General features: G+C 32.7%; 1 long non-coding RNA gene across 1 annotated transcript; it reads right to left on the reverse strand.

Moving 5' to 3' along the window:
* Positions 1-5349: 5349 nt before the first annotated feature.
* Positions 5350-7560, reverse strand: LOC126878881 (uncharacterized). Its single transcript, XR_007695852.1, has 3 exons — positions 6443-7560; positions 6091-6344; positions 5350-5745 (listed from the first exon to the last, which is right to left on the reverse strand). It is a non-coding gene; the product is annotated as an uncharacterized LOC126878881 (long non-coding RNA).
* Between the last annotated feature and the right edge of the window lie 5483 nt (positions 7561-13043).

A 13043-nucleotide genomic window follows, 5' to 3' on the forward strand; every position in this document is an offset into this window, starting at 1 on the left:
TTCACGCACAGTTTCATACAATATTTTATCTACGATAAACAAATAAAAAAAGCTGTAACTCTTCTATTCTACAATTTTTAGAACTTTGAAATTTAAAAATTATAACTACTTTCAAACCACAAAACTGTCAAAACTCTTGTTATAATTCATTGCTCATATTGTCATCACCATGACAACGCGAAAATTAAGGATTGTCACCATGACAACTCGAAAGTTACAAACAGTGCGAAAAAGTAAATCCCATTTAAAATACATTGTTACTTAACGCCAGGGGCGTAGCTACCGCCGTATCAATTATACGGGGCCCCCGACATTCAAGGGCCCCATCGCGTCATGTCGAAACAAAATTCCATTTGCAAAGATTGAACTAAATATTCTACAGGTATTTCACTATTAAAACGCTTTGAAACAGTGTATGTTGTTTGGATATCAACATTTTGGTGTAGTGGATTCTTTATATATACCTACATAAATCATATTTACCTATTATCTATTCTCTGCCCCATAACAACAGAGCTTTATTGTTTTCAAGGTATCTCTCATTGTCAATTCCGTTGGCTGTGTGTGAGTTATTGTATAATGTATATTGAAGAATGCCGAATTGCAATTTTTGTAATCGCTTTATCTTTGAATATTTGAAACAGTATGTATTGTTCGGGTATATTATGTATGTTCGTATAATCTGTTCTTTATCTATAATTGTATTTATGTATATCTACATTTCTCCAAGAAATTAACGTATCACTTTAAAAATTGGTCATTTTTTATGTCTCATATTTCCTGTTTTCCGATTTAAGTGATTTTTTTAAATGTTATAGTCATATTTTTGAACATTATCGTTTAATAATATTGTTGCTAGACAGGTAAATAGACGACCGGAGTGTGACGTCACAGCCAACTGCGGCTATATTCAGTGTTATGATGATCACTTGCAAACAAAGATTGTAAACACGTTGAAAAGTAAGGTTTTACCGAATCTCAAGACTTTTTAATTAGTATTCAATCTAAAAAAATGAAATAAAATATAAAATCTAAAATTTCTAAAAAACAAATAAATTGTAACCTTACTTCACCGAGACATACATTTTATTGTTATTTATATAAAACGTCATGCTTTATTATTTACACAACCTTCTAAAATTGTTGTAGTAACTATAATATTAATAATACTTAAATATTGCAAAAAACGGAAATATTCTCTGTAAAAACTGATAGACCCGTGCAAATAGCAAAAAAACAATAAAAAATTAATAGCAGGATGAGACCAATTCCAAATGAAAGTACACATATATTAGATAACATGTGGAACATTTTTCACCAAATCTGGATGAGGGGAACATGGGTTGGGGGAGCGTTTTTAGGGGTGAAAACGGTTAATTACGATTTGCGGCAAAACGGCACATCCTATCGAAAAAAGTTAAATTGCAAAGTTGTAGGCTATAAGAAGATCTACAACTTTTGTAAATAATCATTTTTCACATAACCTCAAAATATCCGAGAAAATTGGAAAATTCGATGTTTTTGATTTTATTTTTTTTTTCTCACTTAAAAAAAAACTTTTTTACCAAATATGGTGGCAACTTACCTCTTTATGTCCCAAACACGCTGTAATTTTTTTGTATAAAAATATTTTTTAAACTCTTGTTTTTTATGTTTAAGGGAAAATGTAAGCATTTTTTCAATTGAAAAATCTCCCGAAACTTTTTTAGCTTTTTTAAAGAAGTTGGCATTTTTTTTTGTTTATTGAAACCTCTATTGTCTGATGGTGTAAAAAAATATATACGTTACTGTGGAAAATTTTGTCACAAAAGGCAAAAATCGGAAATTTATTTTCAACCCCTCAGCATTTTCAGATTCTCAAACGTAATGTAAGTTGCATAGCGAGTAGGTGCAGCCCAGCCAGACGCCGCGCCGCGGCCATTGTGTGTACCATGATGACACATACAGTGAATCAAACGTATGTAAGTGTTGATGACATTATGGATGAGAAACCAACGCCAAATGAAGAAAATGTAGACGAAGACCATGATGGTCTAGAAGATTTAGAGGAAACTACAGAATCTGTAAGCATTACCGAATGTAATGAAGAAATGCCATCAACGAAGCAAAAACTTAATTAATTGATGAAAAATTGGCCATTAAAATTATAATAATTACTTTCTTTTGTATTAAATAAACTTTTTCGTTAAAAAAGTTGTTGCGACTTTTAATTTGGTTCATGAGAAAAAAGTTTAAAAAAATGTAGTTTATAGGTAAGTAGGCCGACTTTAAAAAAATATAGTTTAAAAAAAATAAAAAACACCCTTTTAAGGGGGTATTTAAACGCCACGGTCAATTTGTGTGGCAACTAAATAAACTAACTAATTAACAATTCTTTGAATAGATGGCAGCACGTACATATATTTTCACTTTCTTATTTAATTTTCTGAACGACAGCATTCGACAACATTGGAACTTACGTTCGACACATTTCGGTCTCAATCGTACTATTCGTACTTTGTATTTAGTGACGACAGCTCTTAATCCTTTCTTTACCTGCTATTCTGATATAATAGGAGCTGATATAAGCCGTGTTCGCGCTGCATGCCCCGAGTATGCCCAGAGAGAGAACGCCTGCGCATTACAAAATTGGACGTTCAATAAGGTCGAATATTGCCCTCCGAAAACGTAATGCGCAGGCGTTCTCCCTCGGGGCATGCAGCACGAACACGGCTATAATAGGGGTAAATTCTCATTAATATATATATACTAAACGTTCTTTCATTTAGAAATATTTCATTACTTCGTGATTCTTTACTTTCTTTACCTGCTCAGTAAGTACCTATCTAAATGACCATAAATGGGATTATGTTAATTATCAAGAGAATGAAGATCGAGTTATAATTTATAAGAATAGTATTTCTAAGAAATAATGTAAAATACGTAAGTCAATTGAAAAACAGCGTTCCTAAAATAACAATTTTTTTCATATCGAATGTCAACAGGGAAATTTTTTCCTCTGAAAATTTCACAATTACATTGTGTTTCCCATTTCAACATGCGAGGACAGAATAATAATAATTAGCCTAATGAGCCACTTACTTAAAACATTTTTAAAAGCGATATACAGCAGGATATATTATAAAATTTGAAGAACAAGTATCATGGACACAGATTAGATTCCGCAATTCTTTGTCCTTAGGCACCCGAGAGGCTCTATTCACTGTCCAAGTGCTTATATGCAGAGGTGCAGAGATGTCAACTGTGACTTACCTATATACATATTTGTTTTATCGACTACAAAAAGGCATTAGATAGAGTAAAACATGATCGGCTCATAACCATCTTGAAGGAAACGGGAGTAGATGATAGATCTAAACAACACATTAGATATGCCGACGACGCGCGACGCAGTAGTTTTTGCACATAGCCTAGATGTTTTGCAAAGAATTGGCAATCCATCGACCTGTCAAAGATAAACCACGTGATCTTTGGTTGGCACACAAAACTGTTCCTAACCTAAACTCAATGTAATTATTGATTTTTCTTATTTGTTTTTTGTCGTGATTTTGAGGTAGTATTTAAGTGCTGACAACATGCCTGTGACTTGTATAGTAGTGAACTGTGGAAGTCCAACTGATCAGGATAATGTTAATTTTAATTTGTTTTTTGTCCTGATTTTGAGCTAATATAGTATTTAAAGACATTCATTAGATTAATTATTTTATAAACTTTACGTTTTTGGTGATTTTGAGTGCTGACAACATGCCTGCCACTTGTATAATAGTGAACTGTGGAAGTCCAACTGATCAGAATAATGTTAATTTTAATTTGTTTTTTGTCGTGATTTTGAGCTTAATATAGTATTTAAAGACATTCATTAGATTAATTATTTTATAAACTTTACGTTTTTGGTGATTTTGAGTGCTGACAACATGCCTGTGACTTGTATAGTAGTGAACTGTGGAAGTCCAACTGATCAGAATAATGTTAATTTTAATTTGTTTTTTGTCGTGATTTTGAGCTTAATATAGTATTTAAAGACATTCATTAGATTGATTATTTTATAAACTTTTCGTTTTTGGTGATTTTAAGTGCTGAAAACATGCCTGTAACTTGTATAGTAGTGAAGTGTGGAAGTCGAGCTGATCGGTTAATGTTAATTTTTTCGTGTTCCCTCTATAGGGCTTTTCATTCACAGTCATTTGTTTGAGCTTCTGTTATATGTCATAATCCGTGTATAGTAATATTATACACGGATTATACAACATCTAACAGAAGCTCGAAACAAATGACAATCGATGAAAAGCCTTATTAGAAACTCATTTGTTTCCTCGCCTAACTAAATTATCAAAAAACAGGACGCACTCATGCTAGGATTTAAGGTTTTTATTAATATTATTACAATTATTTATATGTGACCCTAACGTAACTAGTGACATTAATGTTTAGGCCAATGTGACAAACTTTATTAATACTAAATTTTAACAGTTATCCCCTATTTTGTTGAAACAATATTATTTTGTTTTTCATTCTATTCAAAATAAATGCAGTTTTGACAGGGAATTTGTTTTGTTATTTATTTATTCCATATAGACCTGGATCCCGCGTACCAAAAAAAAGTTGATTAATAGCAAGCTGAAAATTTATTAATAGCTTAACAGTGTCTAGTCCGACAAACTTTGATGTACGGGAACACTGGAAGTTTTAACTGTGGAACAGGTTAAAAATTTGGAACGTCAAACTACGAAAATGTTTATGTAATTTGTCAGATAAAACTTCCAATTGATTTGCTACCAATTCATTAAACTCTCATGCAAAAACCAGACTGGTGAAAAAATCACCAACTGGGCATTTTAATGAGTAGAACACGAAGACCATGTCAAACTACAGGAATCATGTTGGTTAGTAATAGCAGTCTGATTTTTGCATGAGAATTTAATGAAAGGATAACAAATCAATTGGATGTTCTGTCCGACAAAATATATGGGATGTTTTTGTAATCTGATGTTCCAAATCTGAGTTTCCAAACTGTTTCACAATTAAAACTATCCCTGTTCCAGTGTCACAATACATCAAAGTTTGTCCAACTGGACACCGTTAAGCTATTAACAAATTTTCAGCTTGCTATTAATCAATTTTTTTGGTACATGGGATCCAGACCTAATAGGTTTGTTCGTAGTACGACACAAACGATTAGCAACTGCTGCCAACCATCAGATGCATGAGCAGTTAATAGTTAGCATTCATAGACTACGAATGCGCATGTGTCTGATGGTTGGCAAGAGTTGCTGATCATTCTACGAACAAACCTATCAGTAATCACTATTTGTGATATCCATGGGTAGTTACTAACAGAAAGAGGCAGGATTCGATTTTTAAATCATTTATTTTAGAGTCAAAACATAGTCATACCTTAAACGATAAATGTATATTATCATTACAAGTTGATACTAATTACAAAAATAAATACACATTTAAAAGACCAATACATAATTACTCATGATGAAGAAGTGAACAGTTTCAAAACTCATTAGTTTTTCATCAGAGAATGCATATGTTGCTATCTCCAAACCATGTAGCTGTAACATTGGGTTCTTCTTCGTCTGTCTTGCCCTGGGCATACTCAGCTAAAAATAGGATTGCTGCAGACTTCACTATTACCGGCCATATGTATACAATCTGCATTTGCTATGTCATCAGAACTGGCTATCACCCCACCCAAGCATTTAGTCGTTTAGCATTAGATTTTTGGAAATGCTTCACCTAAAAAAATATTTTATTTTTTTGGAAATTCTTGAACTACAAAAATTTATTTTTATTAGAGTATTTGCGTTCTTTAGAATGATTGAGAATATTTTATTTAAAATCAGACATTCATATAATATAATTTTAGAACAATCATGACAGTAATTCAAATAGATGGCAGTAATAAATCATTTTCAGATAATTATGGAGTTCCCAGTTTACAGATTAGGACGACGATATGTCTGGTTTCATACAGATATATACACGTAAATAAATCTAATATTTAGAACCAATTTATCCAAAAGACACTAATACTGTTATCCATATATTTCTTAATGATGAATAAATAAAATAAAGGCATACCTTTCCAACAATAATATGGAAATCATTACCAATTTTTACTCCATTCAAAACAAATCCAGCTGTAAAATATTTATGTGCCTGAAGGCTTTTGTATGCTTTCATCTGCTGCTTAGAGTAGCAACTGCGAGATTCCACCAGATATGTATAAATATCTATAATAGTAACTTGATGGTCTGCACTTTACTGTAAAATCCAATTCTGACTGAATTGCGTATGGATCTAAATCCCCAATTATTTTCAGCTTCAATAAATATCTAAAACAATAAAAGAAATAATGTTATTGCTTGCAAAATTCATCATTATTGATAAATATCGGGGCAAAATGACAGTAAATAAAATTTGTTTCGCCTACCTTTCTCGCAACATCTGGAGTTTCCAATAATAATTTCCTTAAATAATCAGTTTGCATTGTGGTAAAGTTTATAAAGTTCACAAAAACAGGAAACGAAATCCAAAATAGACAAAATACGACGATAAACAATGAAAAATCATTGAAAAATAGATACAAAATGGTATACCATACAACATTAAATACACAACTTTTGGTTAACGAACAACCAATTGACAGGGTGGACAGCTACACATACCTTGGTACCAACATAAACAGTCAATGAGACCCCACCCACTCTTCTATGAGACCACTCTAGTGAAATAAAACAACGCATAGGAAAAGCGACATCATCGTTCATAATGATGAAGTCTCTTTTCAGAAGTCACGGTTTATCACTTGGTACCAAAATCTCGGCCAGAGTTAACCTATCCTCCTGCGTCCTGCTGTCAGTGGTCAGTGTCATTTTCCTGCCGGGTTGTAGTGTAAAGTGCTTCTGTATGAGCTTTCGTAACGTTCGGTTGTGTGACAGTTCAGTGTGGAAGTGATAATTCAAAAAAAACGCAGGCGGCAAAAACAAAATAGGAACTACATAATAGAGGTAACTAACAAATTTCCTATCTGTTGAATTCCTAAATTTCCTGTACTTTCTTTGAATAAAATAAATTATACATTATCTAGTTAGGTAAAAAAAGAGACAGCTTTGCATTACAGGGTTAATTATGGGGGATACTACGGGGGGGGGGGCTAACCCCCCCGGTGATGAGGAGATGTTAGATAATATAGAAAACACTGAAAATAATAGTAGTTTAAATAATACACCATTACTTGATAGCAATGCTAATTCAATCACTAATAATAACAATGAAATAAAAAAAGGAAAAAAACATTTCTATTATCAGTACACTGATACCGGTCCCTTTGAGGTATTTATGGAGTCAAAAGGCGATAACGTCGGTAATTATAGTTTTTTGAAATTAGCAAAATACATAAATGACAAAAAAATCGAGAATGTACTTAAACTTAGCAAAAAAGGAAAAAACCGAATTAGCGTTGCTTTCAAGAAATGGGAGGATGCTAATAAATTTGTTTTAAATGACGTGGTCAGAAATGATGGATATGAATTGTTTATTCCGGCAAATAACGTAACATGTAGGGGAGTCGTTAATTATAGGTTTGTTCCAACACGACTGAGAACCGTACATGTAACGATCACCGTCCTGCGCAGTACCATGGAACGTATTATTTCGTTCCCATGGAACCCATGGAACGTTAATTATCTAGTAACGAAACGGTAATCTGACGGTTCTTGGTCGTGTTGGAACAAACCTAATGTAGATACTAGTATATCGGATGCAGATCTAATCAAATTTTCGGGATTGGCTTCGGTCAACATTAAAGTACTAGAAATAAGACGATTTAAACGGAAGTCTAAATATGACACGGAGAAATATATTGATACAGAAACGGTCGCATTTACCTTTTCGGGAAAAGTAATCCCGAAGGAAGTGAATATATATGGGATCCCTTTTAGGGTAAAACCATACATGATACCAGTGGTTCAATGTTATCGGTGTTTTCTTTTTGGACACACAAAAAATCTTTGTAGAGGGGGAGAAAAATGCAAAAACTGCGCGGAAAAAATACATGAAGGGGATTGTTCGATGAAATGTTTACATTGTAATAGCAGCTTTCATATAAGTACCTATGAGGAGTGTCCAGAGTATGTGAGGCAGCGGAATATTAAGGCTGTCATGTCTCTGGACAATCTTTCATACTACGAGGCATGCGAGAGATTTCCTTATGTTTCTACTAGAAAATCGCAAGAGAATAATATATTCAGAATGAGCCAGGAGGAATTCCCAACATTACATAAAACTCAAACAAATAATTTAGAGACAATTCCCATCAATATGCGATGGATAGAAAATGTAAAGAGTAACCCTGAACACCTGTTTAGTAGAAAAATTGAGAATAACTCAAACAAAAATAAAAGAAAGGCTAATGAAACAAATAAGACATACAATAAAGAAGTACACAATCAATATTTATTATCTCCAAATGGGAGAAGCGAAGAGAGAGCTCGTGCAGTAAACAATGAGACTCCTGGATGTTCCCGTACAGAGCAACTAGAGAGGGACACAGAAAAAACACTGAATGCGATATTAAAAAAACTAGATTGGAAACATAAGGAACATATAATCAATTACTTGAACCAGCTATTTATACATGAAAGCTCATCGAACCAAAAGTTGCTAGATTTAGATGGATATCAAGAATCCACTTATTATCCAATGGAACATAAAAAGTTTAAGCAGTAACTATAACAGTCTGAAATATTTCATAAGCGAACATAGACCCAAATTAATTCTATTAAATGAAACTTGGCTAAAAAATAATCATCACTTCTATCTAAGAGGATATGAAATACATAGGTTGGATCGAGGGGATGGTTATGGTGGCCTAGCTACTGTGGTTCATAATAGTCTGGATCACAAAATAGTATATAGGTATAATAATAATGTTAGTAAAATTCAAATTTTAGCAACAAAAATAATAGATTGGGACATTACAGTTATTAACATTTATATCCATCCTAGGGCAAAAATAAATTTAAATAGTTGGGTTGGACGCATAATTAAAATCAGGGGAAATAAAATTTTAATGGGGGATATGAATGCACACAATGCACTTTGGGGAAGTCAAGTGTCTGTTAATGTTAATGGAAGAATAATTGCTGAATCCTTAGAGGATTTGGATCTAGTTTGCTGCAATGATGGGAGACCCACGCGGATTACCCTACCTGGACAGAATGCCTCAGCGGTAGACCTAACACTAATTTCCTCGGAAATTGCAAATATATGCCAATGGGATGTGTTAGAGGATTCTGGAGGCAGTGATCATTTTCCAACTTCTTGCAAAATCGCAATTGTAAATGAAAATATAGTAACACAAAAAAGTCATAAAAGAAATACAAAGAATGTCAATTGGGAGAATTATGCTTCAAAAATACAAGACTTGATGAAGAATGGGTGTGAAGACTATAATTCATTTACACAAATTATGGAAATGGTGAGTGATGAGGAAATACCTCTCTTGAAAACAGAAAAATCTATAAGAAAAAAGAAAAGCCCTCCCTGGTGGGATAAGGAATGCTCTAATTTAATAAAAACAAGAAAAGAAAAAATTAAAAAATATAAGGAAGAAGCAAGCAATGAAAATTATATTGAAATCAAAAAAATATTTGCATACAGTAAAAAAATATTTAAAACAAAAAAAAGAAATAGCTTCAAAAGCTTTTGCAATGGATTGACAAGGGACACTCCTCTATCTGAAATATGGCGAACAGTTAAGCTATTCTCCACATATCAAAATGCTGTAATCCCTGCTAAACTTCCCAACAAAAACATAGCTCAGAACATATTAAATAATTTGGCAATTGACATAACAGATCCTGAGTTCACGGTTACCCTAACTAACGAGGATGTGGAGGACATTTCAAGGCAAGAAATAATAAGTGTCATAAATAAAAAGGATAAGGCTACTGGCTTAGATCTTGTAACATATAGCATGATAAACAGACTTCCCCTGGTGGCGCTAGATGCATTGTCAAAAATATTTAATCAAATAGTTAAAAGAAACACAGGTTTTCCACAAGAATGGAAAAACACCCTTGTCATTCCCTTTTTAAAACCCAATAGAGACCCTTTATGTGAGGATAATTATAGAAACATAGCTCTAGAGTCATGTGTAGGCAAAATTTTGCAAAATATAATTAAATTAAGAATAGAACATATAACGGAAAAAAAATCGATACTAAGGCCTAAGCAGTTAGGTTTCAGAAGAAACAAAGGGTGCAACGATAACTTAGCTTTAACAATTAATTATATTAGAACTGGATTTAGTAAAAATTTAAATACAATTGGAATTTTTTTGGATATCAGTAGGGCATATGATACAGTCAATATATATTTGCTATATAAATACTTATTAAAGTATGACATCCCAATAACTTATGCAAACTTGATCTTGCAATTTTTGCTCAACAGAAATATCTACGTTAAAGACAAATCAAATAATATATTAGGCCCAATGCAAGCATCCACTGGATTGCCTCAAGGTCTCCACTCAGTCCAATATTATTCAATCTCTATACTAGATCCCTACATGATTTAATAAACCATGAGATGGAGTGTTTTCAATATGCAGATGATTTTGTAATTCTGGTGCAAGGATCTGATATATACAAGCTAATTAATTCCTTAAATACCCATATAATAAATTTACAGGAGTGGTTTGAGAAACACAACTTTAAAATTTCAGCACACAAATCAAAAGCAATAATATTTAGAAAAAGAAGTCAGGCTTATAACTTCCCACATTTGATATATCAAAATATGGAAATTCCATGGAAAAATGAAATAAAGTATCTGGGATTTCATTTACAGTGCAATTTGAATATGAAAATTCAAATTAATGACATGATAACTAAAGCAAACAAAGGAATAAATGTCATGAGAGCAATTTGTGGTACAAAATGGGGAGCTGACCCGAACATTCTTTTGAGTTTATACAAAGGAATAGTTAGATCTCATTTAGATTACGCAGCCAATCTTTTAAACCCCTGCAGTAAAAGTTTGATGATGAGGTTGGAACAAGTACAGAATGTTGCCTTGAGAATCGTAACGGGTTGTCTACGTTCTACACCCATCTTAATATTGCAAGCAGAATGTTCAGTAACAACGTTACAAGTTAGAAGGGAGATACTAGCACATAAATATATACTCAAACAAATGCCGGAAAAAAACAATATCATAGTAAAGAGTCTAAATAAGCTAAACGAAGCAATAAATGCAAACAATAGATTCTGGAGGAACAAGGTCATACCAGATTACTCACTAGCATATACAAATATACTCAAAAAAACAAAAAACATAATTAGATATAAAATCAATCCTATATATGAGGTAGAAAGAAAAACTCTTCTATACCCCATTACAATTAAAAGTCTAGAATTTGAAAAATATGAAATTGAATCGAACGAAAGGTTCATAGCTAAATATGGTGGAATATATAATAATCATACCCACGTATATACAGATGGATCAATAGACCCACAAACAAATCAATCGGGATTTGGAATTTACATCCCAAGCATCAATTATAAATATTCGTCACGACTCCATAACTACACACAAATCTGCACAACTGAAATAATAGCGGTATACAAAGCCATATCGGTATGTATTGAAAAGGAAATCATGAAAGCAGTGATCTTTGTAGATTCAAAAAGTGCCTTATCCAAAATATCTAGTCACAAATGGGACCAAATGGATTATGTAACTATAATGACCAAAAAACTACTGGTAGATGCAAATAATATGGGATTTTCAATAGGATTAGAATGGGTACCGGGACATCAGGGGATTAAAGGCAACGAGGTGGCAGATAGCTTGGCCAATATTGGGAGAGAATTAAGAGTACCATATGATGTAAAAAACATCAGCACAGATATCTTTTGTGTTACAAAAAAGAACATCTTGACTCAATTTTACAATAACTGGTATTCCCAAATTAAAGGTAAATATGCGGACTATTATGGACTGCAGGATAGTTTCCCTATAAAACCTTGGTATAACAAATGTGGATATTTGGGTAGGAACAATATTACTAACCTTAATCGTTTACGAAGTGGACATTGCAAAACTCCTTGTTATCTCCACAAAATAGGCAAAACGGAAACACCGATATGCGAATGCGGTACTATGGGAACATTGGTACACATCATCTTTGAGTGCCCCATAAATAAACATAAAGATATGGATTTGTATCTAGAACTAATAAAAGCTGGAATAGACAGTCCAATATCTTTACAGAGCATTTTATATAAACCCTCGAATAAAGTTATTAAGATAATCAATAAATTTATCAAATTTTTTCAAGTAGATCTATAGAATTTTCAAAAAATAATAATAACAATAACAATAAATAAATACTTCAGAAAATACAGGGAATCTCCTAAAATGTCAAAAATTATATTTGTATCCTTAAAATCCTTAATCCTAACCGAAGGTAGCCAGCCCTAAACCTATGTGAAAATGTTTGGAAGCTACCCCCAAACCATAGAGGTATATATTAACATAGAGTGAGCCCTCACTCCGCCACCACTGACGACAAGATCTCTTCGACTGGTTTGCGGTATCTCTTTCTAGCACAATGTATCGAGAAACATAACATGAAACTAAGTGGGGGTACGGGACGGCAACTGAAATAAGGAGAATTACTTTATTCTTCTTTTTTCTTTAATTATTATGACAAATGACAAGACAACATAACCCAAATAATTTAATGCGGCCCTATTTCTATTTATGAACAAAATTCAAAATGTTGGAAATATCTTAGTTTATTTTTAGTTCTAGCTTATTTACGGCTAGATTGAAAATCTGAATTTTCTAATATTGGTTCATGATTATCATCAGAGACTTGATTCGGTTCTTAAACAGGTAAATTTTCTGTCTCATCTGATATTGATTTGGTAGTGGAATTCTTTAGTGTATTATTTGGACTTTCATTTTCATCTTAATCACTATTGTGATTCAATAATTTTAGGTCACTTTTAGGAGCT

Source organism: Diabrotica virgifera, chromosome 1, assembly GCF_917563875.1.
Source record: "Diabrotica virgifera virgifera chromosome 1, PGI_DIABVI_V3a".
In the NCBI taxonomy this organism is placed as follows: Eukaryota; Metazoa; Arthropoda; class Insecta; order Coleoptera; family Chrysomelidae; genus Diabrotica; species Diabrotica virgifera.